Below are 25,378 nucleotides of genomic sequence, written 5' to 3'. Positions count from 1 at the left end.
ACCCTGCCAACCCTAGGAAGCTCCGAATCTCAGATGGAGACTTCGGGACCTCCCACTGCATCACGGCCTCTATCTTGGCCGGATCTACCAGAATACCCTTCTGGTTGACGAGGTGACCAAGGAACTGCACCTCGCGCAACCAGAACTCACATTTGGAGAACTTTGCGAAAAGTCTATCCCTCCTCAAAACCTCCAGCACCTCCCGCAGGTGCTCCTCGTGCTGCTCCTGCGTCTTGGAATATACCAAGATGTCATCTATGAACACTATCACTGACCGATCCAGCATCGGCCTACACACGCGGTTCATGAGATCCATGAACGCGGCTGGAGCATTGGTGAGCCCAAATGGCATCACCACAAACTCGTAATGACTATACCTGGTCCTGAAAGCAGTCTTCTGTACATCCTCATCTCTAACCCGCATCTGATGATATCCGGAGCGTAGATCGATCTTGGAGAACCAAGACGCTCCCTGAAGCTGATCAAACAAATCATCTATCCTCGGGAGTGGGTAACGGTTCTTCACCGTTACCTTATTCAACTTCTGGTAATCTATACACATACGATGCGACCCATCCTTCTTCCTCACAAATAGGATCGGCGCTCCCCAAGGCGAACTGCTCGGCCGAATGAAACCCTTGTCTAACAGCTCCTGCAGCTGTGTAGACAACTCCTGCATCTTAGGGGGAGCTAGTCGATACGGTGCCTTGGCTATCGGAGCTGCACCAGGAATGAGGTCGATCCTGAACTCAACCTGTCTCTCAGGAGGTATCCCCGGCAAATCCTCGGGAAACACGTCCGGGTAGGCTCGAACAATAGGAACATCATCAACTGTCGACTTGCCCTTCTCCCGGGCATCCAAAACGTAAGCTACAAAACCGGCGCAACCCTTCTGAACATAGCGCCTCTCCCTTGCGGCGGAACAAAAGGTCGGTCCTCGTTGTGGCCTCTCGCCCTGAATCACCAACTCTCCCTCACTGGGAGTGCGAACCCTCACTAGCTGAAGCTCACAATCAATCACCGCCCCATTGGGGCTTAGCCAATCCATACCCACAATAACCTTATTCCCTCGCAGGGGAATAGGTACCAGATCCACTGAAAACTGCTCATCAAATAACTGAAGAGAACACCCTCTATGCACTCTGCCGACCCTCACGGTCCTATCATCCGCTATCTCAACCTCTAATGGACAATCCAGCTCCCCTGGAGCTCTACTGAATCTCTTGCTAAGCGCAAGTGATACGAATGATCGGGTAGCCCCCGAATCGAATAATACCATAGCAGAAATGCCGTTCACAGAGAACGACCCTGAATAAAACATACAATCATAAGCAATATTCAATCAATAATAATAAAGAGATAAAGGGAAGATACATACCCGTCACCACATCAGGAGTCGCTCGCGCCTCCTCTGCTGTCATCTGAAACGCCCTACTCTTCGCCACTGGCGCATCAGCTCGGCCCTGCCGGCCATCTGTAATCCTCAAAGTAGCAGGGGCAGGTGCAGCCACCTTCCCTGCTGCAGCTAAACCCGGACACTGGGACTTTTTATGTCCCCTCTGATTACACTGAAAGCAAATCAGATCTGATACTGCAACGGCAGTAGCAGGAGCCGTACAATCCCTACTCAAATGTCCAATCCGACCGCACTTGAAGCAGCCGGAACTCCCTGCCTTGCACGCTCCTTCGTGCATCTTCCCACACCTACCACATCGACCGTGGCTCGGCTGTCCCCTGGACCTGTGATCTGAAACCCTGGGCTTTTTGCCCGAACCGCCTGAACCCGAAACCGCCTCCAGTTTCCTCTTCTTCTCCATCTCAAGATCAATCTCCCTCTCCCGAGCTCTAGCAATCATATCTTCCAGCGTTTTACAGCTGGACCGGCTCACAAACTGGCGGATATCGCTCCGCAACATCTCATGATAACGGGCCTTCTTCATTTCCTCATCAGCTACATACTGAGGAACGAGAAGAGCCCTCTCCCTGAACTTGGCGGTAATCTCTGCCACTGTCTCTGTAGTCTGGGTGAGGTCCTGAAACTCCCTAGCTAGCTGTTGCACCTCAATGACCGGTGCAAACTCCGCCCTGAACCTGGTAGAGAAATCAGCCCAGGTCATGGCGTCCAATGCTGCATCATCCCCAATGGCATGCCCGACCTCCTCCCACCAATCTCGTGCCCTGTCCTTCAGAAGACAGGACGCCAATCTGACCTTGTCCCCCTCAGGACATCTCCTAGTATGGAAAGCGTTGGCCACATCCACCAACCATCTGGTGCTCGCTATGGGGTCTCGCGCCCCATGATAGTCCGGAGCTCCACATGCCCTGAACTCCCTGAAAGTAAGGGTGCGCGACCCCATCATGGCCGCCACCTCGGCACGGAAGGTGCCCAATCTCTCATCCATCAGCTCTAGAATCCCCTCCTTGATCGAACCAAAGATCACAGGAGTCTGCTCTATAATGATGTGCGTAATCTCCGAAGAAAGAAACTCTCGGGTCTGCTCATCCATGCGCTCATCCCCCGAACCTGAACCTGATCCCTCCCCGGCATCTCCGCTGCCGGCTGCTGGTCTCGAACGCAAAACCACCATTCTGAAACACATCACAACTACATCAGAAAACAGAAATACCTCAAGGGATCATTGATACTACAACTAGCTTCCTGGTCTTGTCTCAGCCTTTCTTGATTCGAGTACGGATCCTCTGCTTCCAGTAGTACGGGCCCATACTACCTTCCACATCTATCCGTACTTTCTTCAAGAACTGCCCTGACTCCACCAAGTCACTTCTACTACTACTGATCTCTGCTACTCTCATCCTAGGCTTGCCCTAGGGAAACCTCAGACTCAACTCAACTAGTCCTCAGCTGCTGCAGGTCTCCTTATAATGCTAATTAACCACCACCTGAACACCATCACATGTGACGAAGATCAGATAATCCTTCAAGTAAAAGACCCGTCCCTATAACGGTTGGACTCAAACAAGAGCTGCGCAATAGGGCCAGTTCCAGCACTCTGGGATTATTCAACCCTGATCACATGGGGTGTAACGTGTTCACCTAATGGCTAACTTCCATCACTCAGAATTCCCACAAAGCACGAAGCAAGCAGCATTCGGATAAAGGAATCATACTCAGGCAAAACTATTCTCAAAACGAGAAACTGATCTAGCATACAGTGTTAAGCTCATACTATCAGGCATAACCTAAACAGGCTATCCTACTGCTGTCTACTCAATACTAGCATGCAATACTCATAAAGCTGTAACACATAAAGCAGGCACATAAGGCATCCTCCTAGATCCTTAGTCCTATACTAGCATGTTGTTCTACTGAAACTGAAACTTAACAAATAACTTGTATGGGTAATTTGGGAGTACTTACTTGAGCTCGGCTGATCGCATGCACCACACCCTTATCTTGTTTAAAAATTTCTTTCTTTCTAAGTGCTTTCAAAATTCTTTTAGAAAACATTTTCCTTTTAAAAATCTTTTTATTTCCCCTTAGTTTGAGTTCAGATACACCCGGAAGTGTATCCGAATCCCTCAAACCAGGGCTCTGATACCAACTTGAAACGACCCAAAAATACGACCCAAAAATTTCGTTTTTCAACATAACCAAAAACCATAATCTGAGTGTCATATCATAAACCATACATGATGTATCTCAAAATAATAATAAAAACACTGTGCGGAAAACTGTATCATATCCATGTCTTATAAAAATCAAGAACCAAATCAACTCCCAGGATAAAAGCTGAAGCTGTGGTGTGTGCGATGCCATCATCCCGAGCTCTTCCCTCTACAAGCGGAAGTACCTGAAACCAAAACTGAAACTGTAAGCACGAAGCTTAGTGAGCTCCCCCAAATTACCACATACCATACAATAACATATATATCAATCACATACTGGGGCCTTGCCCCCCCCCCTCCATCGGACCGAAGTCCGAAGCTGACTGACTGGGACCTTGTCCCCTACATCGGACCGCAATCCGAAGCTCACATCAGACCGAAGTCCGAAGCTGACTGGGACCTTGTCCCCTACATCGAACCGGAGTCCGAAGCTGACATCGGACCGAAGTCCGAAGCTGACATCGGACCGAAGTCCGAAGCTGACTGGGACCTTGTCCCCTACATCGAACCGAAGTCCGAAGCTGACATCGGACCGAAGTCCGAAGCTGACTGATCATAACATAAACGTATCACTTAACATGAACACACATAACCCTGTCTGAGCCACGAAGGCATCAAACATGCTAACTACTGCATCGGATAAGAATCCGGATACTACTGCTAGCTAAACGGGCCGGCATTGTGGCCTTAGACCCGTTTCTACTAAAAAGGAACTCACCTCGTGAACTGGCTGCTGAGTGAATAACTCTGAGGGCTAACTGCTGCTGCTCCGGTATCTCCCCGGCTACAAGTCCATAAACACACTCAATCAAATACTAAACACTGCACTGGGTAAAATGACTCTTTTACCCTTGGCCAAAGTCAACTCTCGGTCAAAGTCAACCCACAGTTGACCTGACTCGCCGAGTTGGGCCGCCAACTCGCCGAGTCCCTATTCTCACTCCTCGACCCTACTCGCTGCTACTCGTCGAGCATGGCATCGACTCGACGAGTACTCATTCGATCCAAGAACTCAGACAATCTTCATCCGACTCGCCGAGTCATATGAACAACTCGACGAGTTGTTCTTGAGCTTAAGAAGATTGCCTTGGACTCGCCGAGTTGTATGAACAACTCGCCGAGTCCCTCCATCACTGAGTCTACTCTCAACTCGCTGAGTCCACTCTCTAACTCACTGGATCCACTCGACACTGATAAAAATGAAGGAATCGGGAACTCGCGACCCAACTCGCCGAGTCGTTCTTCCCGACTCGCCGAGTTGCCGCCATGCAACTGATTTTTACTCGATTTTGTTTGAATCCAACACATACAATTGATAGATCTGAGTCCAATAAGCTGATTTACCACGTAAAGTTTCCAACTTTACGTGTACAACCTCATGAATAAGGGAAATAAGGCTAAAAGATGCACAAAATGGGTGGATCTATGGTTAATATGCAAAGTAACTCCAAAAAGGCAGTAGATCTGGGCTCTACAACACCCAATCATTCAGATCTAAAGATATCTCGACTTATTAAGGCATTCATGCAAACATAAGGCTTGGAACAAGCATCAACTAGATCCTAGGAGAGCTCTAATGGAGGTTTAAAGCATATAACAAGAGGGAAAATCCGAAAATACCTCAAATAACTCAGATTTGCCCTTGGATCTTTGCACTACACCTCTTCTCCTTGCTCCTTTCCTCTTCTCCTTCTTCAAACCTTCACAAAATGGCACAAAACACTTAGCTCACACAAGGGTGGATTAGGGTTCTTTCTCACAGTGTTCTCAGGGTGAGGGAGGCGAGAATGGGGCTATAAGGTGACTTAAATAGTGGGCAACCCGGGGATTTAGGGTTTCACCCAGACGGATGGACTCGCCGAGTCAGGGATATGGACTCGCCGAGTCCCCGGCTCACACGTGCTCGAAGTCGCGACCCTGCTCGGCGAGTCAGGCTATGAACTCGCCGAGTCCCTCTTGCAAAACTTCAAAATAAATACCAAGGAATTACCATACTGGACACGGGTCGTTACAAGCAATAATAATTATTATTTTCAACAGTTTCTTCAGGCTATACAAACCCTAAAATATTGACAATTGAAGGTGGAAGCAATGGTGGCCTACTTGTTGGAGCTTGCATTAATCAGGTATTATGCTAATTCAATAATATTAAAATCTTTAATAAGTTATTCCTAAAAGTTGATTTTTTTTGTTATGACAGAGGCCTGATTTATTTGGGTGTGCACTTGCTCATGTTGGCGTAATGGACATGCTCAGGTTTCACAAGTTCACAATCGGCGAGTAATCTTTTTTTTAAATAATTTAGTTAAAATTACAATTGTACCCTTGTGACATGGTTTTTCTTTTCTTTTCTTTTTTTGGTAGGTCATGCGTGGACTTCTGACTATGGTTGTTCAGACAAAGAAGAAGAGTTCCAATGGTTGATCAAGTGAGACAAACATTATCTTATCCTGATTAAATTCTCAATTTTTATTCAAAATATTAATTAGTTATTTACTAATAATAACTTTTAAAAAAACATTTTCATCAGGTATTCGCCACTGCATAATGTGAAAAGACCATGGGAGCAATCTTCTATAATTCCCGACAATACCCTCCAACTTTATTGTTAACAGTTGATCATGATGACAGAGTTGTGCTGTTGCACACTATGAAATTATTAGCTGTAAGTACTTCATTTGAATTGTGTTTAATTTAATTAAAAGAGTATATTTGTTTATTATATTTGTTTTATGTTAGACGATGCAATATGTGTTGTGACAAAGATACTGAATTATTGATATTTGTAGGTATGAGCCTCTAGGGTATATGCTTGGGTCAGAATATTTCTTCATATGTTGCAAGCTTATGGTCCAATTTATGCTCTCTCTACAGATGTTGCGAGCTTGGTTGCTCTTAGAAACAACATGCAATTTATTCACATTTTCACTTACCATATTCATATTTGTAGTATAAGATACCTTTGTGTTACTGTTTTATTAAAATATTCTATCTATCAGTTTCCGGATGTTTAGCAATGAGGATGTTACTATCGGTGCATGGATGCTTGCAATGAATGTCAACCATGAGGACAATCATCAACTTTGTCAAACCGAATGTACACCAACATCTATAGCTGTGTGGGATCTCCCCAAGTGTTCAGGTTAGTATTTTTTTCCTCCTAAACAATCTTCCTTAACTTTTTGAGAAATTCAACTTAGATTTGATGTGTGTGATGAATATTTGATGTTGTAGGGCTTTGTAACCTTTTCTCTTAAACCTACCTTATATATTGACATGTAGCTGATTACACATTAATTTAATTATGCAGGTTTTGAAATTTTTCATGGAAAAGAATAATGTTAATGCTCTTCATAGAAAAGTATGTTGGTATTTTAGGAAATTTGGCTAATAATTTAGTTAATTATATAAAAAATGTTGAAATGTTACATTTGTCTACTATTGGAATGATTATTTGATGCTATTTGAATGATTATTTCTATGACATTAACTTTTATGCAATGTATTGTATTTTTTGTATATGGAATTTTATTTTTTATTATGATACATGAAATTCAAATTTAATTTGAAAACCAGTAAATCTATAAATAATTTTTTTAAAAAAATAAAATAAAATTACGATACGCAAAAATGTGTGTTGTCTTCGTTTATGACATGGCCTTTCTTGATAGGTGCTTCCTTGATACGCATTGTGTGTCATAAATACGCGCGTCGTAAGGTTACGACACACAAATGCGTGTCGTCTTCCTTTATGACAGGGCCTTTTTTGATACACATTGCGCGTCATAACCGCGCGTCGTAAATGCGCACCATAAATGTGCGTCGTAAATGCGCGTTGTCTATAGACGACGCGCAAAAGCGCGTCGTCTCTCTTTATGACAGGGCCTTCCTTGACGCGCTTTTGCGCGTTGTCTGAGCGTTTTACGACACGCAATGAGCGTCGTAAAAGGCTGTTTTTCTAGTAGTGCATTGCCGACCAATGGTTTATTATGTTAGGGTGCTAGATGTTTGGGTGACTCTTTCATGTGTATGTGTTTGTATGCTTAGTGGGTGGGGCCCAATGGGTAATTTGTATGTTATTGTTTGTTATACTTGTATGCTTGCATGTTGGGTGGGGCCCGTTATGAGAGTTAGGGTGAGGCCCATTATACTCAGTGGGTGGGGCCCGTTATGCGAGTTAGAGCAAGGCCCGTTATACTCAATGTGTGGAGCCCGTAATGCGAGTTAGGGCGGGGCCTATTATATGTTCGATATGTGTGGTATGTGGTCTTTGGGGGGAAACTCACAAAGCTTTGTGCTTACAGTTTTCAGTCTATGTTTCAGGTACTTCAGGTGCAAAATGGAAGAGCTCGGGGTGATTGCAATGCACACACGATATTTTGTTCTGCATTTCATGATAAATTTGATATTTTATGATGTTTTGATACATTTGTTTCACTTAGACCTATGATGATGTTTTGGGATATAGTTTTATTAATTGAAAATTGAAATTTGTGGGTCTTATTTTTGGGACGTTACACAAGGCTTCAAGATCAACTTCGTTGGACTGGGAATATATATGTTTGGAGGCTACTAGCCCAACTATGCAAAAATAGAAGAACAATGATGTTCCATTTTCTAAAACTAATTGGTGATAGAATAGATTACCAATTGCCTTATATGCTAGCATATAATTTCTCTATTTTTTTAGATATGACATTGGGTTTGCATCCTAATAATCCTCCCCTAAAACCCAAGTTCCACCATTAGCCTCCCTTTCAACGACTGTTCATCAGAACCAATCCTTTTTCATACTGCTGACGCTCTCGGGACATGCTCACATGACCTAGGCCATCAGGAAGACTTTCGATACAAGTCTTCAGGATCAACTTCGTTAGACTGGATTACTAGGGATTGCGCTACCTGCGTCGACCACATCACTCGGGCTACAACCGTAGCTCTGATACCATTTGTTAGGATTGCTAATAGCCCAACCATGCCAATATAGAAGAACAATGAGGTTTCATTTTCTGATACCATTTGTTATGATTGTTACTAGCCCAACCATGCCAACATAGAAGAACAATGAGGTTTCATTTTCTAAAACCAATTGGTGATAGAAGGGATTACCAATTGCCTTATATGTTTGCATATAACTTCTCAATATATATATATATATATATATATATATATATATATATATATATATATATATATATATATATATATATACACAGAGAGAGAGAGAAGGAATATCAATTGAGAACTAAATTGAGGGAGAGAAACAAAAAACTTTGTATTTAATGAATTCATCTATCAAATTTCACATGTGAATTTACATACATATATCTAAGACAAATGCAAAAAAAAATCAAAAAAAATCAAAAAGAAAAATTATATGCATAGTTTTTTGAAAATGTATATTTTCACAAAAAAAATATATAAATATGCACTAAAAATGCATTTTTTTAAAAAAAAAATCTTTTTTAAATCTTAATTTCAAAATATAAGGTATATTTTCACTTATTTAAAAAAAATTATTTATTTATAACTTTTTTTTAAATCAGCGAAAATATGCCTTACATTTCGAAATAGATATTTTAAAAAAGAATTTTTCAAAAAATGCAATTTTAATGCATATTCATATTTTTTGTGTATATGCATATTTTTAAAAAACATGTGCATATGCACATGCATATTTAAAAAAACACATTTAATAACTCTATATATATGCATAAGAGTAAGCATATACATATACATATGAATATGAATAAATATATGCATATAAATATGTATATGCATATGCATACGCATATACATATGCATAAGAATAAGTATATGCATATGACAATTAAATACATAAGATTATGCTTATGCATATGAATATTGCATATGCATGAAAATAAGTATATATACATAAGACAATTAAATACATATGATTATGTGACAACCGTCAATTTCTAGTCAAGTCAAAGTCAAATAAAGTCAACGGGTCGAACCGGTCAACTCATCTAACCCTTGTATATTTGGGTTTACAATATGTTACTATTGTACAACTCGCTATTTTAATAAGAAGTTATCACTTGGAAAGTCCGTACGTTTAGAAATTTAAATCCTAATCGAGGTAAGTGATGAAACTATTCGATAATACATTATTCCATACCCTTCGGGGACGTATAACAATCATAACGAGGCCTAACGGGGTTTACGAACCTTACGTTGCGAAGCTAAATGCTCAAAAAGGTCACAAACATAGTCTCTCTCAATCTCTTTCACTCTATCTCTCTATCTAAAATCTCTCCCAAATCTCTCTCAAAATCCCTTTTAACTTTTTATAGTCATTCGGGTTATCCCAACACTTAACTTGGTGAAAAACCGCTCAAAACAGGAAGTTTATACGAAAAATAGTCGTAAAGGACCGAAACCTTTCTATTAGAATCGAACCCTCTTGGAACCGAACTGCCTAGGACCGAAGTTGGCTAGAACCGAACCCGAAGCTCCTGCTGAACCGAACTCGAAGGTCCCTTCGGACCGAACCTCCTTTCGGCCCATTTCGCCTTCGCTTCCTTACCTGACCAGTTCGCCTTCGGTCCTTGCTGTCGGGGGACCGAACTTCGGCCCAATTCGAGAGGATTCGGTGAAATGCATTTTTCACCCGCTTTTCGACCCCGACTCCGTTTTAAGCCCGTTTTTCATTATTTTAACGTGGGATTTTCACCCAAACTCATATTCTGACATAAAATACCCTTTATATTCATAATTTAAACACAATTTTAGGGGAATTTGTAACATCCCCAATTTCACGGCCAGAAAAGACCGATTTGTTTATGCTTTGTTTTTATACATCAGAGTAATCTTTTAAAGAAAATAGTTGTGGAATTTGTTTCCAAAACAAAATGTGATAAGAATTTTATCAAAGCATTTCTTTAAAGAAATGTATTTTCATTAAATAACAAAATCTCGGGATGTCATGTCCCGATACAGACCAAAAGCATAAATAGTATAAAATAGACCTTACAACAGTCATTTATAACTATTGATCTATAATTCAAAATATCTCATCAAGTCCACCAACTTATATTCTTGTGTCATTACCTGTAATGCAAAGAAAACTGAGTGGGTCAGGCTTGGGAGTCTGGTGAGCATATAGGGTTTTCAACCCACAATAATATAATTATTATATCCAATCATCAAACAATCAACCCAATTACCCATCCTCATTATCTTCCTTACTCTTAAGGGTCTACCCTAAGAGTCATCTATTAGTTCACTCCGTATTAGGCACTAAGACAATAGCTGCCCGGATTCTTTATTATGCACTAAGACAATAGCTGCCAGGATTCTTTATTTGACACTAAGACAATAGCTGCCACGATTCCTTATTAGGCATTAAGACAATGGCTGATAAGGTTCTTTCGTAAAGCAATTATTCCATAGTTGCTATGGTTCATTCGACGGGTACCAAATCCATAGCTACCAGTATAGGTACTAAGTCCATAGCTATCATCGTCTATCTAACAGTACTAAATCCATAGCTACCAGCGTTCGTCTATACGGTACTAAATCCATAGCTACCAAGGTTCATCTATACAGTACTAAATCCATAGCTACCGAGGTTTATCTTTACAGTACTAAACACATAGTTATCGAGGTTTATCTTTCGTCTCATCCTCAAACTCATCCTTCATCACACACCAACTATTTCGTCTACCCATGTTCCACCCAACATATTTTTAGATATAAAATACATATATAGTTTAACTCATTTAAAACCTATATAAAACATCCATTCCACACCCATCTCAAATAATCAACAATATATAAACATATATCATGTATTTCATAGCAAATACTTCATATTTATGTGTTAGAAGAAAGTGACTACACACTCATCCAAAACATATACTTAATACATTCAAACAATACTTGTATTAAAACGTGTTTATGAAAGGGACTATACACTCACTTGATCAGAAGATGATCGGACAACACTATGGCTTGTAAAAGTAGTATTCTTCGGTGAAACCAGGAGATCTTCACACACCGGGCTTCTCGCAAGCATAGCTTCATCTCGGAAACTCTTTTCTTCTCGGGATCATCGGTGCTTCAGGACTCGCTTCGGGTCTCGGGATGATACCGGGGCTTCGGGGGGGGGGGGGGTAAAATAGGGCTTAGAGAGAGAATCGGGAGTGGGAGAGTAAGAGATGAGCAACCAAACTCGGCTGCCCCTTGAATTCTATTCATAGGGCAAAAATGCTAGGTTCACCTCGTGAGCCACATATGATTACCTCGTGAGCTACATATGTTCACTGTAACATCCCAAGTTCGGAAGCAAGAAGTTGAAGGGTGCTAAGTGTAAATTAAGGAAGCTACTCGACGAGTAGGTATGCTACTCGTCGAGTCGGAGCGGGATTTGATCGCGGGTTAAGTGGCCAACTCGCCAAGTTGGAATTTGTACTCGACGAGTTCGTGATGGAATGAGAAAACCCTAATCCCGAAGGTTGCACCCTATTTAAAGGACTTTATCTCCTTCTCCCAGCCTCCTTCTTTCCCTTGAGAACCAGAAGACCCTAAGCTCGTGTGTGTGAGGCCTTTGGAGGGAGATTGAAGCTTTTGAAGTTGTCTTTTATGGAAGAAACTTGAAGATCAAAAAGGGCTTGCATCAAGGGAGTGGTGTAGATCCAGAATCTACTTCAGTTTGGGCACATCTTGGAGGTAATAAGTTGTTACCTTCACTCTTTTGCATCTAGATCTATTCATGAAGGAGATTAGGGGACATTTTGGGTATGTTTGAGACCTATTTCGGGTTTGGAGTTTAGATATGAGGTTGCTACTTCAGATCTAGACATGTGTTGGTCCAGAATGTCATAAAGCATCAGCCAATGAGTTGTTGGTGAAGCTCCTTTGTCTAAAACCCAAGCCCTAAAGTGATTTGGACCTTTAACTCCTTGGTTTCACGTAAAGTTTGCAACTTTACGTAGGGGTTATGCCCTAGAAGAGTGGATCTACAGTTTGGAGCCCTTGCGTGGCTCGAAAAGCCTCTGTATGGATGAAGGACTGAAGGGACTCGGCGAGTCGCATGGGTGGACTCGGCGAGTCATATGAAGATGGGCATGGACTCGACGAGTTGGAAGAACAAATCGGCGAGTCTGTTGAAGATTGCCTTGGACTCGGCGAGTCTGTTCTTGCGAGTCAGGTCGCAAAACCCCAACCTCTTGTGGTTAAACTTCGGATCAGTGAGTCGGTTGGCGATCAATGAGTTGGACAGGATGGAATTCTGAGATCGTTGAACTCGACGAGTCTTGGGGCGACTCGGCGAGTTGAGTCGTGTTAAGGGAGTTTTTTCTGAGTATAAGAACTCGACGAGTTGACAGGTTGATTCGACGAGTAGAGTCAACCAGGAAGGCTGACTTTAACTGAGGACTTTGACTTTGACCAAGAGTTAACCAATTTGAATTCCAAGGGTACTTTGGTAATATTGGTATTTATGGAATTGGTTCTTTGGTAGTGTTCTATGGTGAAGTTCGTGTCGGTGGTCGGAGCAGCTTGGTATTATCTCTTCAATCGGCAATTGCAGGTGAGTTGTCCTCACTATATCAACAGGGTCTACGGCACCAAGGCCGACCCTTTATCGGATGGAAATTCGGGTATTGTTTGTTATGTTATTGTTTTGCTAGATCTTCATCCTGGTATTTAGGATGGTTTTATGTTAGTGACCTGGTTAAGGTCGGTACCCGGTATATTGGGTAATGTTATGTTAGTGACCTGGTTAAGGTCGGTACCCGGTATCTAAGGTAATGTTATGTTAGTGACCGGTTAGGTCGGAATCCTAGTTAGGATGTTGATATGCTATGTGATCTGTTAGACTGTTTGTCTGGTTAAGGATTTGTTATGTGATTAATTCTTTTATGTGCACATGGTTGTTTGACGGGGATTGGGTTGAGGCAGGTACTGCTTTGTGTTGTAGGCCAACATACCCAGAGCGGACCGGATATCCTGAAGGCCTAGCGAGCGGTCCGGATAGGCTGAAGGCCACAAGAGGGCGGACCAGACGTGTCGAGGCTCGGAGAGTGGACCAGGCCGACTGAAGGCCCGGTGTGGGCGGACCAGTTATACTGTAGACTGAGAGAGTGGACCAGGTGGATTGAAGGCCTGGTGCGGGCGGACCAATCACACTGTAGACTCGATGTACATGGCTAGACTCGGAGGGTGGACCAGGTGGACTGAAGCTAGGCCCGGTGCGGGTGGACCAGTCACACAGTAGACCCGATGTGCATGGTTGTTCTATTTGTGATATGTTATGAGTATGTTTATGTGTGGTTGGTATTTTGGGGGTAACTCACTAAGCTTTCGGGCTTACAGTTCAGTGTATTGTTTCGGGTACTTCAGGAGATCGTGGCAAGGCGAAGGCATGATCGTACCGCTCCTAATGTTTTATGATTTATGTGATATGGTTCTGGTAGATACTCTGATGTTTAAACTATTTTGAAACAAGATGTATGAACTTAATGGTTTTTAAATGAAATAAAATGTTTTAATTTGGTTGAAATTTTTGGTCGTTACAAGTTGGTATCAGAGCCTTGATTTGAGTGAATTGGAGGAACATTCGTGCGAATCCAGTCTCAAATCAAGGAGGTATTTTCAAAATAGTTTTCAAAAGGTTTTTCGAAATAAGTAAAGGAGGATGCAGAGGGTACGATCAGCCAGAACTAGTAAGTAGACCCCAAAATACCATACAAGTTATTTGATATGTTAGAACAGCATGCTAGTACTAGGCTAGGGATCTTCAGGAATTGCATGATAGAATTGTCTGATTATATGATGCCTGCTAGCCTAGGGTTTCCTTTGTATGAAATTGACATCATTACTGTAGTTATTTAGTGTATGCATCACGGTTACACATAATTAAGATCTTATAGCCCGAGAATGTTTGATTTGGCCTTATGTTCTGTTCTTGTATGATTGGGAGCTTAGGGTAGGATTGGATATTCGAAAGTCTATAGGGTCCAGCATTATGTATGACTAGCATACACTAGTGTTGCAGGGTTGGTGGAAGTTTCATGGATGGGGGGGTTGCGTGAGACCAGTAGGTCGATTATGAGATAGTGGTGCTCCTCTAGGAGTGAGGATCGAGTGTTCGTTATGCATATGTTATTGTTAGGGTGTTGTGGTGATACTAGATACAAATATGGGTAGGTGTGGAAGGTAGTATGGGCCCGTACTACTGAAAGCACAAGACCCATACACGTATCAAGGAAGTCACAACCCCTAGGGTTTTGTTGGGAGCTAGTTCCCGGGGTTATTATGAGGAATGCCTAATATCTTATGGTGTATTTTCAATATGGCGATTACGAGACGTTTCGAGGCAGGATCCAGTTCGGGATCGGGATTAGGAGAGGGTGGTCAGGATGGACTAGTACCACCCGAGGTCATTGGTCAGATGAGTACAGATGAGTTGGATGCCAGGATTCTTGAGATCCTGCATGATGAGGTTGCTGTTATGTTCTGGGCTGAGTTGTCGGAGATGTTTGGGTCGATCAAGACCGCCATGGTTGAGTACTTTGACGAATGCTATGCAGCTCTTGCGGAGGCAGCTACCGCGACAGCTGCAACGGCTGTAGCAGCGGCAGGAGGAGGAGCCGGTCGGGGCTTTCAGTATCGGGACTTCGACAATACGAAGCCCCTACTTTCGATGAAGTTCAGGATATGATCGTTGCTATGAGATGGTTATCAGACGTGGAGGGTTGTTTCTTCACGTGTTCATGCCCTGCGGATCAGAGGGTGAGTTGTGCTCTAAACCTTTTGAGGCTTGGAGCGAAGGATTAGTGGAGGTTGACTACAAGATCTTATTTTGATGCGCAGCGGGCTGCGGTTTCTTAGGATCAGTTCCGGGAGATGTTCAGTACTCGTTATGTTCCGCGGGTTGAGAGAGAGAGGTTGGCTTAGGAGTTCTTGGATCCGATGCAGTATTCAGAGTCGGTGGCGGAGATCACCGGGATGTTCACTGAGAGGGAGATGTTTTGCCCAGAGTTTGCTTTGGAGCAGGCTCAGATGTCTCGATATCTGAGTATGCTCAAGAGGGACATCAGTCAGTTTGTGTCAATGCAGAGGCGTGATACCTTGTCAGAGTTGCAGGAGGCCGCCAGGCAGCGGGAGTTAGAGATGGAGTTGCAGTTACGAGAGCAGAGGAAGGCCATGGTACAGTCGCAGCCGGTGCCGAAACGGTCCAAAACCGTTGACTCTAGTGATGGAGGTCAGAGCAGCCACACTTTAGAGAAGTGTGGGAAAGGTCATGCCGGAGTTTGTAGGTCCGGTGGTGCGTGTCGCAAGTGTGGGAAAGTGGGTCATTATGCAAGGGATTGTCGTCAGTCGGTCCCGGCTCAGGATATGAGGATCTGTTATCATTATCATCAGGTTGGACACTTGAGGGTCAACTATCCACAACTTGTTGCAAGACTAGTGTAGGCTCCAACACCGGCCACCTTGAGGATTACGGGAGGATGTCAGGGGGAGCGGGGCATCTGAGGGCTCAGGGTCGTGTTTACCAGCTCATTGCAGAGGAGGTCGAGGCAGAGCCAGATGCAGTTGCGGGTATGTTTCCATCTTGTTATCTTGTTATTTGTGTGGTATTGTAAATCTTTCTGCCTCTTTCCGCATGATTCGTAGTACGATTGAGGATCTTAGTTGTTAGGAGTTGTATTCAGTTAGCATTCAGGAGGATTCTTGGTTGAAATATAAGGTACCACTGATGGGTTTTGGTCCTAAGAATATCCTATGTGCTCATACAATCCCTAATGCTTGGATCTAGGTTTCTCTACTGTACATGCTTGTTATCCAAGACTATAAACCCTAATTCTAGCATATGGAATTCGATATTAACATATAATTAGGTTTATGATATTACCTTGATTGTTATGTAGCAATAACAATCCCAATTCCTCCTTGAATTGACTTTGGAAGGCTTAGAGTCACAAGTGTGACTCCTCTAATGGCTTACAAACACCATAAGCAAGTGGAGAAGGTATAAAGAGAGAGGAGAGAGGTAGAAATTCGTCCTTAGATGCTCTAGGGACCAAGTGCACGAAATCCTAAGGCCTTAGGGGTCTTTATATAGGGTTGGGATTAGGGTTTCAGTCCTTATCCTTATCTAGTTACTAGTCCATCAAGCAACCATAAGATAAGCCTTGAAAATCCCTATCTCTTGGACCTTGGACGATTTTAAGGATATCCTTATCCTTGAATTCGTCCATCCTTTAACAAGGATAACCATTGCCCTATTTTGCAACTATCACATAATTACAATTGAGCCCCTCTAGTTTAATTAATTACATTTGATCACAAAATTAATTCTTAATTAATTATTGACCAATATTAATTAAACAAATATGATTTCTCCTTTAATATATTATTCTTATAACATACTAATAAATCATAATAACCTCTCTCTTTATTTATTTCTCCAATCAAGTTGCTTTGGTGAAGGCAACCCAAAAGGACCATGCACCATCGGGTCAAGTACATACCAAAATAGTTATGGACTTAGACACTAATCCAACAGCCTCCCACTTGGATAAGTCTAATAACTATTATGCGTATGACTTTAGATCCTTATCTGCAATCGTAGCTTTCCAAAGTCGCTGTCAACTCTGATCATATCAGATACGCGTGTCCTTAGATAAGGGATCATATATTCCTTCATTCTAGATATCATATGAGATATGATTTCAAATCATTCTCTTTGTACTATATCTCGATTCCCGATTTATGACGACTGACTAATTGAACAAATCAAAATAGCCCTAGCCCGGCTGAGCATTTATGTTTGTCATCACTAAATCATCGAGGGGCCCAAAAGATATCGCTTTTATCCTACCTTGGATAAAAGGAATGGATAAACTTTGATACAATGCTTGCTTGCACTCACGCACCGAATCACACACAACAATAAGTTTTATAACACCAAGTTACTAGTGCATTTACATATTATCAATGTGCAACCGATTCGAAAGATACAACTCACACATCTTGGTTTCAAGAATATAAGATGTTATCGTCTCACCAATCACTCGTGATACAATTCATGGAGTGATCCAAGTGAGCATGGGTTTAATCCAATGCTCAAATTCATATTCATAAGGACTCATGAACGTTGCAGCAAACATTTGCTTATGTCTAATGTTCTTTGGACAATCCACACACCAATTCACGACAGTCTTCATTCATATCTACTTCCAACATATGAATGACTGTGGCTCGTTCGAATAATTCGATTATTCTTAATAAACTCAATTATTCTGGAAGTCAAAACATGCAAATGTGAAACACAAGAATAATACTAATCCCATATGGCCTCAAACCTTTGAGTATAAATAAAACACTTGATTACTCACCATATTGATTACTCATTATTTGTCGTTTCGGGTAATCAACTTCTTACTTGAACTACAACACTTGTCCCATGCTCCTAGCATGCACACAATGTTTACCTATGGTTCTTACTTTGTGAAATAGATCACATTGAACACATTTCCAATCATTCTCATTTCACAAATCCAAATCCTTTTCATAAGTGAAAGAATATCAAATTCTTGCTACTTATAGAATATGCTAGATTCTAACATTCTATGCAGCTTATACTTTCGTAATGTCACTGCACAAAAGTCACAAAGACTATTGCCAATGATATTATAAAGTCTTTTATCGGAAATTCTTACAAGACAATTCCTTAGATATGATGTCTCTCACTCAAAGTACATTCCTTTCAACATCCTTTTGCAGAAAAGTTTCTAATCTAGTCATAGATTATCAATGTTCAATTCCCAATGTGGATACATTTCCATATTTTCCATATGACAACTTATTCTTAATAGAATCTTATCTATTCCTAATAATGTTGATATGGTCCATCCAATATGAAAACATTTCCATATCTTCCAATACTATACTTCCAACTACTCACAAGCAACCAATCCTCGTCGAACTTGGATTGTCCTTTGATAGTTGTTTAATTATTTTAGTCTAAACCGATTCTAGTCCTTTTTCCCCCTAAATGCGCTAGACATTTGGAAAATTTTAGAATGCTCAAACATTAAAGCATTTGCAATTGATCCTTTACTCGAAGCGTATGGGACACGACGCATAATGTTTTATTTGCTATGTTCTCAAAATTCGAATTGTGAAGAGGAATGCCGTAATCATAATCGAAATTTTAAGAACACACTATTTACCTTTGACTAAATTTATTAACATTTCTCAACCTAATCCTTTAGATTTGAAATGAAGCATAATATTCTCTCCCTTAATTATAGCAAAACAACATTACAACCCTTACGACTTTGCAAGGTATAACTCTTGTTTTCTAGAATTAATATTGCCAACTTGCAATAGGTGCCTTAATAATCATATAATCATAACTTTTATGCTCCCACTATCATGATGATTATTATAAACATAACACTTATGCTCCCACTAGCTTCGACATGTATTCAGAAACAACTTAACTTTCAGAAAAACAATACTTATTGAATTTCTTAAGTTCATGTTTCTAATACTTAGTGCTTTGATAATCTTTTATCAAGGTTTCTTGAACTTATACACCTTTGCCTTCGGTAGTTCATATGTGTGTCTAAACACTTAAGAATAATTGCCAAACCTCACAATTCAAATTATGGAAAGGGATACCGTAACAATAATAGAATTCGAGAATGCAATTTTACAACCACTATCTTCTTAAATCTTTCTTAGTGAAAGCATTTCCTCACAATCATTTTCATGAAGGAGGAAATCTTATGACACTTAGATTTAAACGGTGTATTTGTTCCTATCCATGTGAATTTGTTAAAACCAACGTTTACGACAAATTCAAACTCATATGGATCGAACTTTCTTGATCTCGATTTCTTGCCCTTATGGTAGCACAGCTGCCCACTATGTCTTCCAAGTAGTTAAGCAGCTCACCTTTTCTTATCAATGTTCTTTCAATTGATCAAGGTCCTTGCCTTTTATGCATTCAAAATGAGAACTCATAGAACTCACATGCATAATTAACTCAAGTGGAATGGCACAGAAACAAAATAATGTCAACACGATAGGTTATAAACCTCAACTCGTATGCTAGTGATGATCGATAAGGTTTATTTGATTTGTTCTTGAAACCTTTCAAGACCATTAAGACTCCCACTGACTCCTTGACATATAAGATTCTCTTGTCAATAACCATTTCTTGACAACCAAACATTCAAGAGTTAGTGTAGCTTTTATCAAAACTCTTCATAAATTGGTCCTAGTTGGTCTTTGTCTTATCCAAGACATCACAACCTTCCACATTTGATGAATGTTATAAACCTTTAATACTTTTCACTCATTGTCACAATCTTAACTCTAAGACTTGTTATTGGAACGAAGTACGATTGACCTTTTGATTTAACCATTTCTTCAATTCTTGATTCCTCTTCTTAGACATACAATTGTGCTAAGACTCACTTAGAGGATCAATTGAGATATGGTTCTTAATCATTAAGACCTATCATAAAGCATAAAAGCTACTCTCCCTTCTTCTTAGAATGGAGAAACTTTTATCTTTCTGCCTACATGATTCTTCATATTCGTTTTGCTATTGATTTAAACCTTTTTAATCAATTCCGAATTACACTTAATCTTGTAAGTATAATCATATTTACTAAATCTTTAGTAAATCATGACGAATATCATTGTGATTCTTTTGGTGGACTTGATCAACACGCAACTTTGTGTGCTCGATCTCCGAGTCCTTCACTTGACACTTTGTCAATGAATTAGTCTAATTTCCAAATATGAAATTTCTCATTCATCATGCAACCAAGTTGCGTGATTCCAAATTTCTGTCCAATTGAAACTTGGGCGATGAGAAACTCTCCCTATTTGGTAAATTCTCGACTTTCCATAAATAACATAAATAAGAACCAAATCCATTATTGCTAGAAACATTCCGACATCAATTTTTAATATACGCCATTGCAAGGATAAATAAATAATATAAAATCAAAATTTATTTTATTGCGGAAAAATTTGTCCTTACAATGCAATTCTTTGAAAAACTCTGCTAATACATCTTTCTTAGCAATCTTATTCTAACTCTAAGTAGTAGCTTAAGAATCTAATCTTCGAGAAATGCGGTCGAAATCCATTCCTTCATGGTTAGATTCTGCTCACTTCTTCCCTTAAGCTTCCTTTCTATTCTTCGATCCTACAAAACATCAATTGTAATCTTATCACATTATGTATTAAGAATCTAGAATAGAAGCTTAAAAGAGTTAGTTAATGGATTTTACCTATATTAGATCCATACGTTTCGACTCTCCCATCTCTTAGATCTCTTAGGTAAATGGGGCAGCTTCGTCTCCAATGCCCTTTTTCTTGGCAATAAAAGCAAATTGACTCTTTTGGAACATGAAATGGAACTACTTCAGACATTGCCTTTCTCTTATGATCAAACTTTTCGATCATAGCATGTCTTTCGTTGTCATTGTCTATATCCATACAAGTATTGAAGGCAGATTCACCAATCAATTTTGCTTTTCTATTGCGCCAAACCATTGCTGATTCAGCAGCAATAAGCATATAGGTGAGATCTATAAGGGGCACGTCACGGTTCATCATATAGTACTCTCTTATGAACTCAGTATATGAGTTAGGAAGTGACTGAAGAACCCAATCAACAGCCATTTCCTCACAGACAAAGGATCCCAGCATTCTTAACCTATCAATGTGTGACTTCATCCCTAGGACGTGTGCACACACCGGCTTTCCTTCTTTATGTTTACTTGCCAAAAGGGCTTGAGTGATTTTGAAATTTTCAAGCCTTTGAACTTGTGGGTTAGGAAGAATAATTGGAGGAGGTGGAGGAAGTGAAGCATGATTTCTTGTTCTTCGATCGAATCGTGGAATATCATCTTCATGTGGAAGGCTTGTTCCACGGGATTTGGGAAAACCATAGTTGTCAAACTCTGACATCTACAAAACGGGAGAAAACGAATTCAAGTTAGTTGATTGATTGAGTCCTTAGTAAATCACCCAAATGAGTTACTAAGGCTAGGACCCAACACAATATTCTACAACTCGGGAGAGGGATGCCGTAACCCTAATTGCAAAATATTTGAAGGTAAGTGAATGATGATTCACTAATTTCCACCACGAAAAATGAAAAAGAAATTTAAGTTTTAAATCTATGAAAACTCCTAGATCCTTTGAGATTCATTGAACTTTCAATGGCATGTTTAAATCTCGATATGCCCCTCTTGTTTGTGACTGGGATGCCGAGGACCACAAAGCGGGTGTGAATAACCATGCGAACTTACATGGTGCCCTCACATGTTACAGTCACCTATTCGATGTGCCGGTAAACCACACACGCTCCACCGAACTATGACAAACATTGAGTCACCCTTTGCTACCTTTGCTTAGAACCATTTAGTGTGCCGGTAAACCACACACGCTCCACTAACGTCTTCGCAAGGTCACAAAGTGTAATTTCATGGAATTGCATCAATTCACTTTGCCTAAGTAACTAAGATTGAGAATTTGAAAAACATTTAGTTACTTTTATACTTCACTATACTTATAATGGAAGGTTTCGTCATATCCTACCCGTTCGGCTAACGACCCTCTACTAGTCAAGAGTGCGGTGGGTAAGAGTGGATACCCATTCAATCGCCATTTTATAGGCAATTTCCTTAAACACCCCTTATAGACTAGCTTCGTGAATGAGGCCTACTAACGGTAAGACTGACTTTTACTCATACATATATATAGTGTTAGACTTTTAATGTTATATATAGTATAGGGTGTATTTTACACTTTTAAAATATTAGGCGGTCAAATTTAACAATGATACTTTTAATTCAATTAAATTTTTAACCAAAAAACTTTATGGATTTTTAAACCTCTTTTAATTATACACCTTAATTAATTAATAAAACCATAAGGGTGTGATTTGAACTTTTTCGAAACTATAATAAGGTTTTAGAATTTAGCATTCCTAATTAAACTTTTAATCAACTTTTAAATTCCAAAACTTGAGGGCAAGTTTTGAAACATTTCAAAACAATTTAGTTTTAATCTTTCTTAAAAATTTCAAATTTATGACATTTAAATTAAAAAATTAAATATTAAAACTCTTGATTTAATAATTATCTTGAATTAGACTATTAATTTAATTATTAAATCATAAGGAATTATCTAAATCATGAGGATAATTACCATTTATACATTTAAGATATCCTAATCCCTTAATTATCTCTATAGATTTCGAAAATAAGGATAGGATAATGCAAAATCCATAATTACCATATTTAACAATTAGAGGATAATTACAAGATATGGGATAATCCAAATCCCTAAAATTTAGGATCTTATCTTGGGGAGGAGGCTAATTCCAAAAATCAAGGGATTAAAACAAACCCTAGATTTCGAAATTTAAGGGTTTAAGGAAAGGATTTGAAGATCTTATTCAAACTCTTGCAAATTAGGGTTTGCAAACCCTAATCACGAAAAAAAAAACCTTGGCCTCCTAGGGTTTATTGGCAATAAACCCTAATATGTCAAGTTCATACAATTGAATTTTTTTATACATATCAAGCATCAATACAATAGAAACCAGTCTAGGCTCTGATACCACTGATGGGTTTTGGTCCTAAGAACATCCTATGTGCTCATACAATCCCTAATGCTTGGATCTAGGTTTCTCTATTGTACATGCTTGTTATCCAAGACTATAAACCCTAATTCTAGCATATGGAATTCGATATTAACATATAATTAGGTTTATGATATTACCTTGATTGTTATGTAGCAATAACAATCCCAATTCCTCCTTGAATTGACTTTGGAAGGCTTAGAGTCACAAGTGTCACTCCTCTAATAGCTTACAAACACCATAAGCAAGTGGAGAAGGTATAAAGAGAGAGGAGAGAGGTAGAAATTCGTCCTTAGATGCTCTAGGGACCAAGTGCACGAAGGCCTTAGGGGTCTTTATATAGGGTTGGGATTAGGGTTTCAGTCCTTATCCTTATCTAGTTACTTGCCCATCAAGCAACCATAAGATAAGCCTTGAAAATCCCTATCTCTTGGACCTTGGACGATTTTAAGGATATCCTTATCCTTGAATTCGTCCATCCTTTAACAAGGATAACCATTGCCCTATTTTGCAACTATCACATAATTACAATTCAGCCCCTCTAGTTTAATTAATTACATTTGATCACAAAATTAATTCTTAATTAATTATTGACCAATATTAATTAAAAAAATATGATTTCTCCTTTAATATATTATTCTTATAACATATTAATAAATCATAATAACCTCTCTCATTATTTATTTCTCCAATCAAGTTGCTTTGGTGAAGGCAACCCAAAAGGACCATGCACCATCGGGTCAAGTACATACCAAAATAGTTATGGACTTAGACACTAATCCAACAATATGATTTCGTTGCTAGGAATAGCAGCTGCGATGCGAGAAGTGTTCAGTTGAGATTCGAACTTCCTTGGACTTCGGGATGTGCGATGTCGGGAGAGTTTTCTGTGGAGATTGCTCACTCCGGAGGGAATTAGTTCCTGGAGAAGGGGGAACTTTATCAAGTAAGGTCGATCGAGTTATGCCAGTTTGTCAGTGGAAGTTAGTAGTTGGTACACTAAGTGGGGAGAATTGGAAAACTCTCCGGTAAAACAACAAGTATTCAGGGTTGGTTAGTTGTTTAGATTTATCAGTGTTGTTAGCCAAGAGTATGGCATGATTAGAGCAAGTGATAGACAAGTGGGGCAGGGAACAAACCATGGTTTTAGGTAAGGTAGTTGGTCGATGTGAGGCCTGGGTTTAGGACATGGAATGGATTCTAGGAACGGAACTGGAGTTCCGAACCTCAAGAGGGCTAGAATAGACTGCATTGGAGAGATTCCCATGAAGGATAGTTCAGGGTGACGTACGACAATTTTGAGCGGTCCATATAGACTAAAGGTCGGAAGGCGTACCAGTCAGGCCGAAGGCTCGGGGGGAACGGTCCAGACAGGCTGAAGGCCCAGGAGGGCGATCCAGACATGCTGAAGGTTCTGAGAGTGGTCCAGATAGGCTGAAGGCCTGGTAAGGCGGTCCAGTCATGCTGAAGACTCTATATGTGTTTGTGGATCTGTATGCGGAGAATGAGTGAATATGTCGCCATGCAATAGTAATCGATATGGTCTGGCCCCAAGTATTGATCATGATGATGGATTTGGCTGGAGGTCGTGCGTGGGCCTTGTTAGTTATGTGATCAGATTCGGAGTATATGGGAGTTCGAGAATGGCAGTTGCTCTACATGGATAGTGAAAAGTGGAGTTTAGCTCGGTGGCACTTATAAGTGTGGCAAGGGTTGTTGAGTAGATTTCCTGGAAAGGAAAGGTATGTAGCTCCGGAAGAGAGTGTGGGTCCATTGACAGGAAGGCAGTAGAGTAAATGGATGATCGAAAGTGCTTCAGTTATTGGTAGTATGCACTGGGATTGTACAAGATATATGGAAACACATACGGGTTGGATGCCCGTTGAGGTTGTGGAATGGTTAACACGGATGCCGAGTCAGAGGAGCTCGGAAGTGATGCAAGGGTAGATCCTTAGGTCCTGAATTATGGTTGTGGTCATGAGCTATGTACGTAGTGGTGTTTCATCCTAGGGATGGTTGGAATTTGATAAGTTGGAAATTGACAAATAGCAATAAAGTGCAAAATGGTCAAAGAGGGTAAATTGGTTATTTTATATAACC

This window comes from Lactuca sativa, chromosome 2 (genome assembly GCF_002870075.4).
Source record: "Lactuca sativa cultivar Salinas chromosome 2, Lsat_Salinas_v11, whole genome shotgun sequence".
NCBI lineage: Eukaryota > Viridiplantae > Streptophyta > Magnoliopsida > Asterales > Asteraceae > Lactuca > Lactuca sativa.
This window is presented reverse-complemented; position numbering follows the sequence as displayed.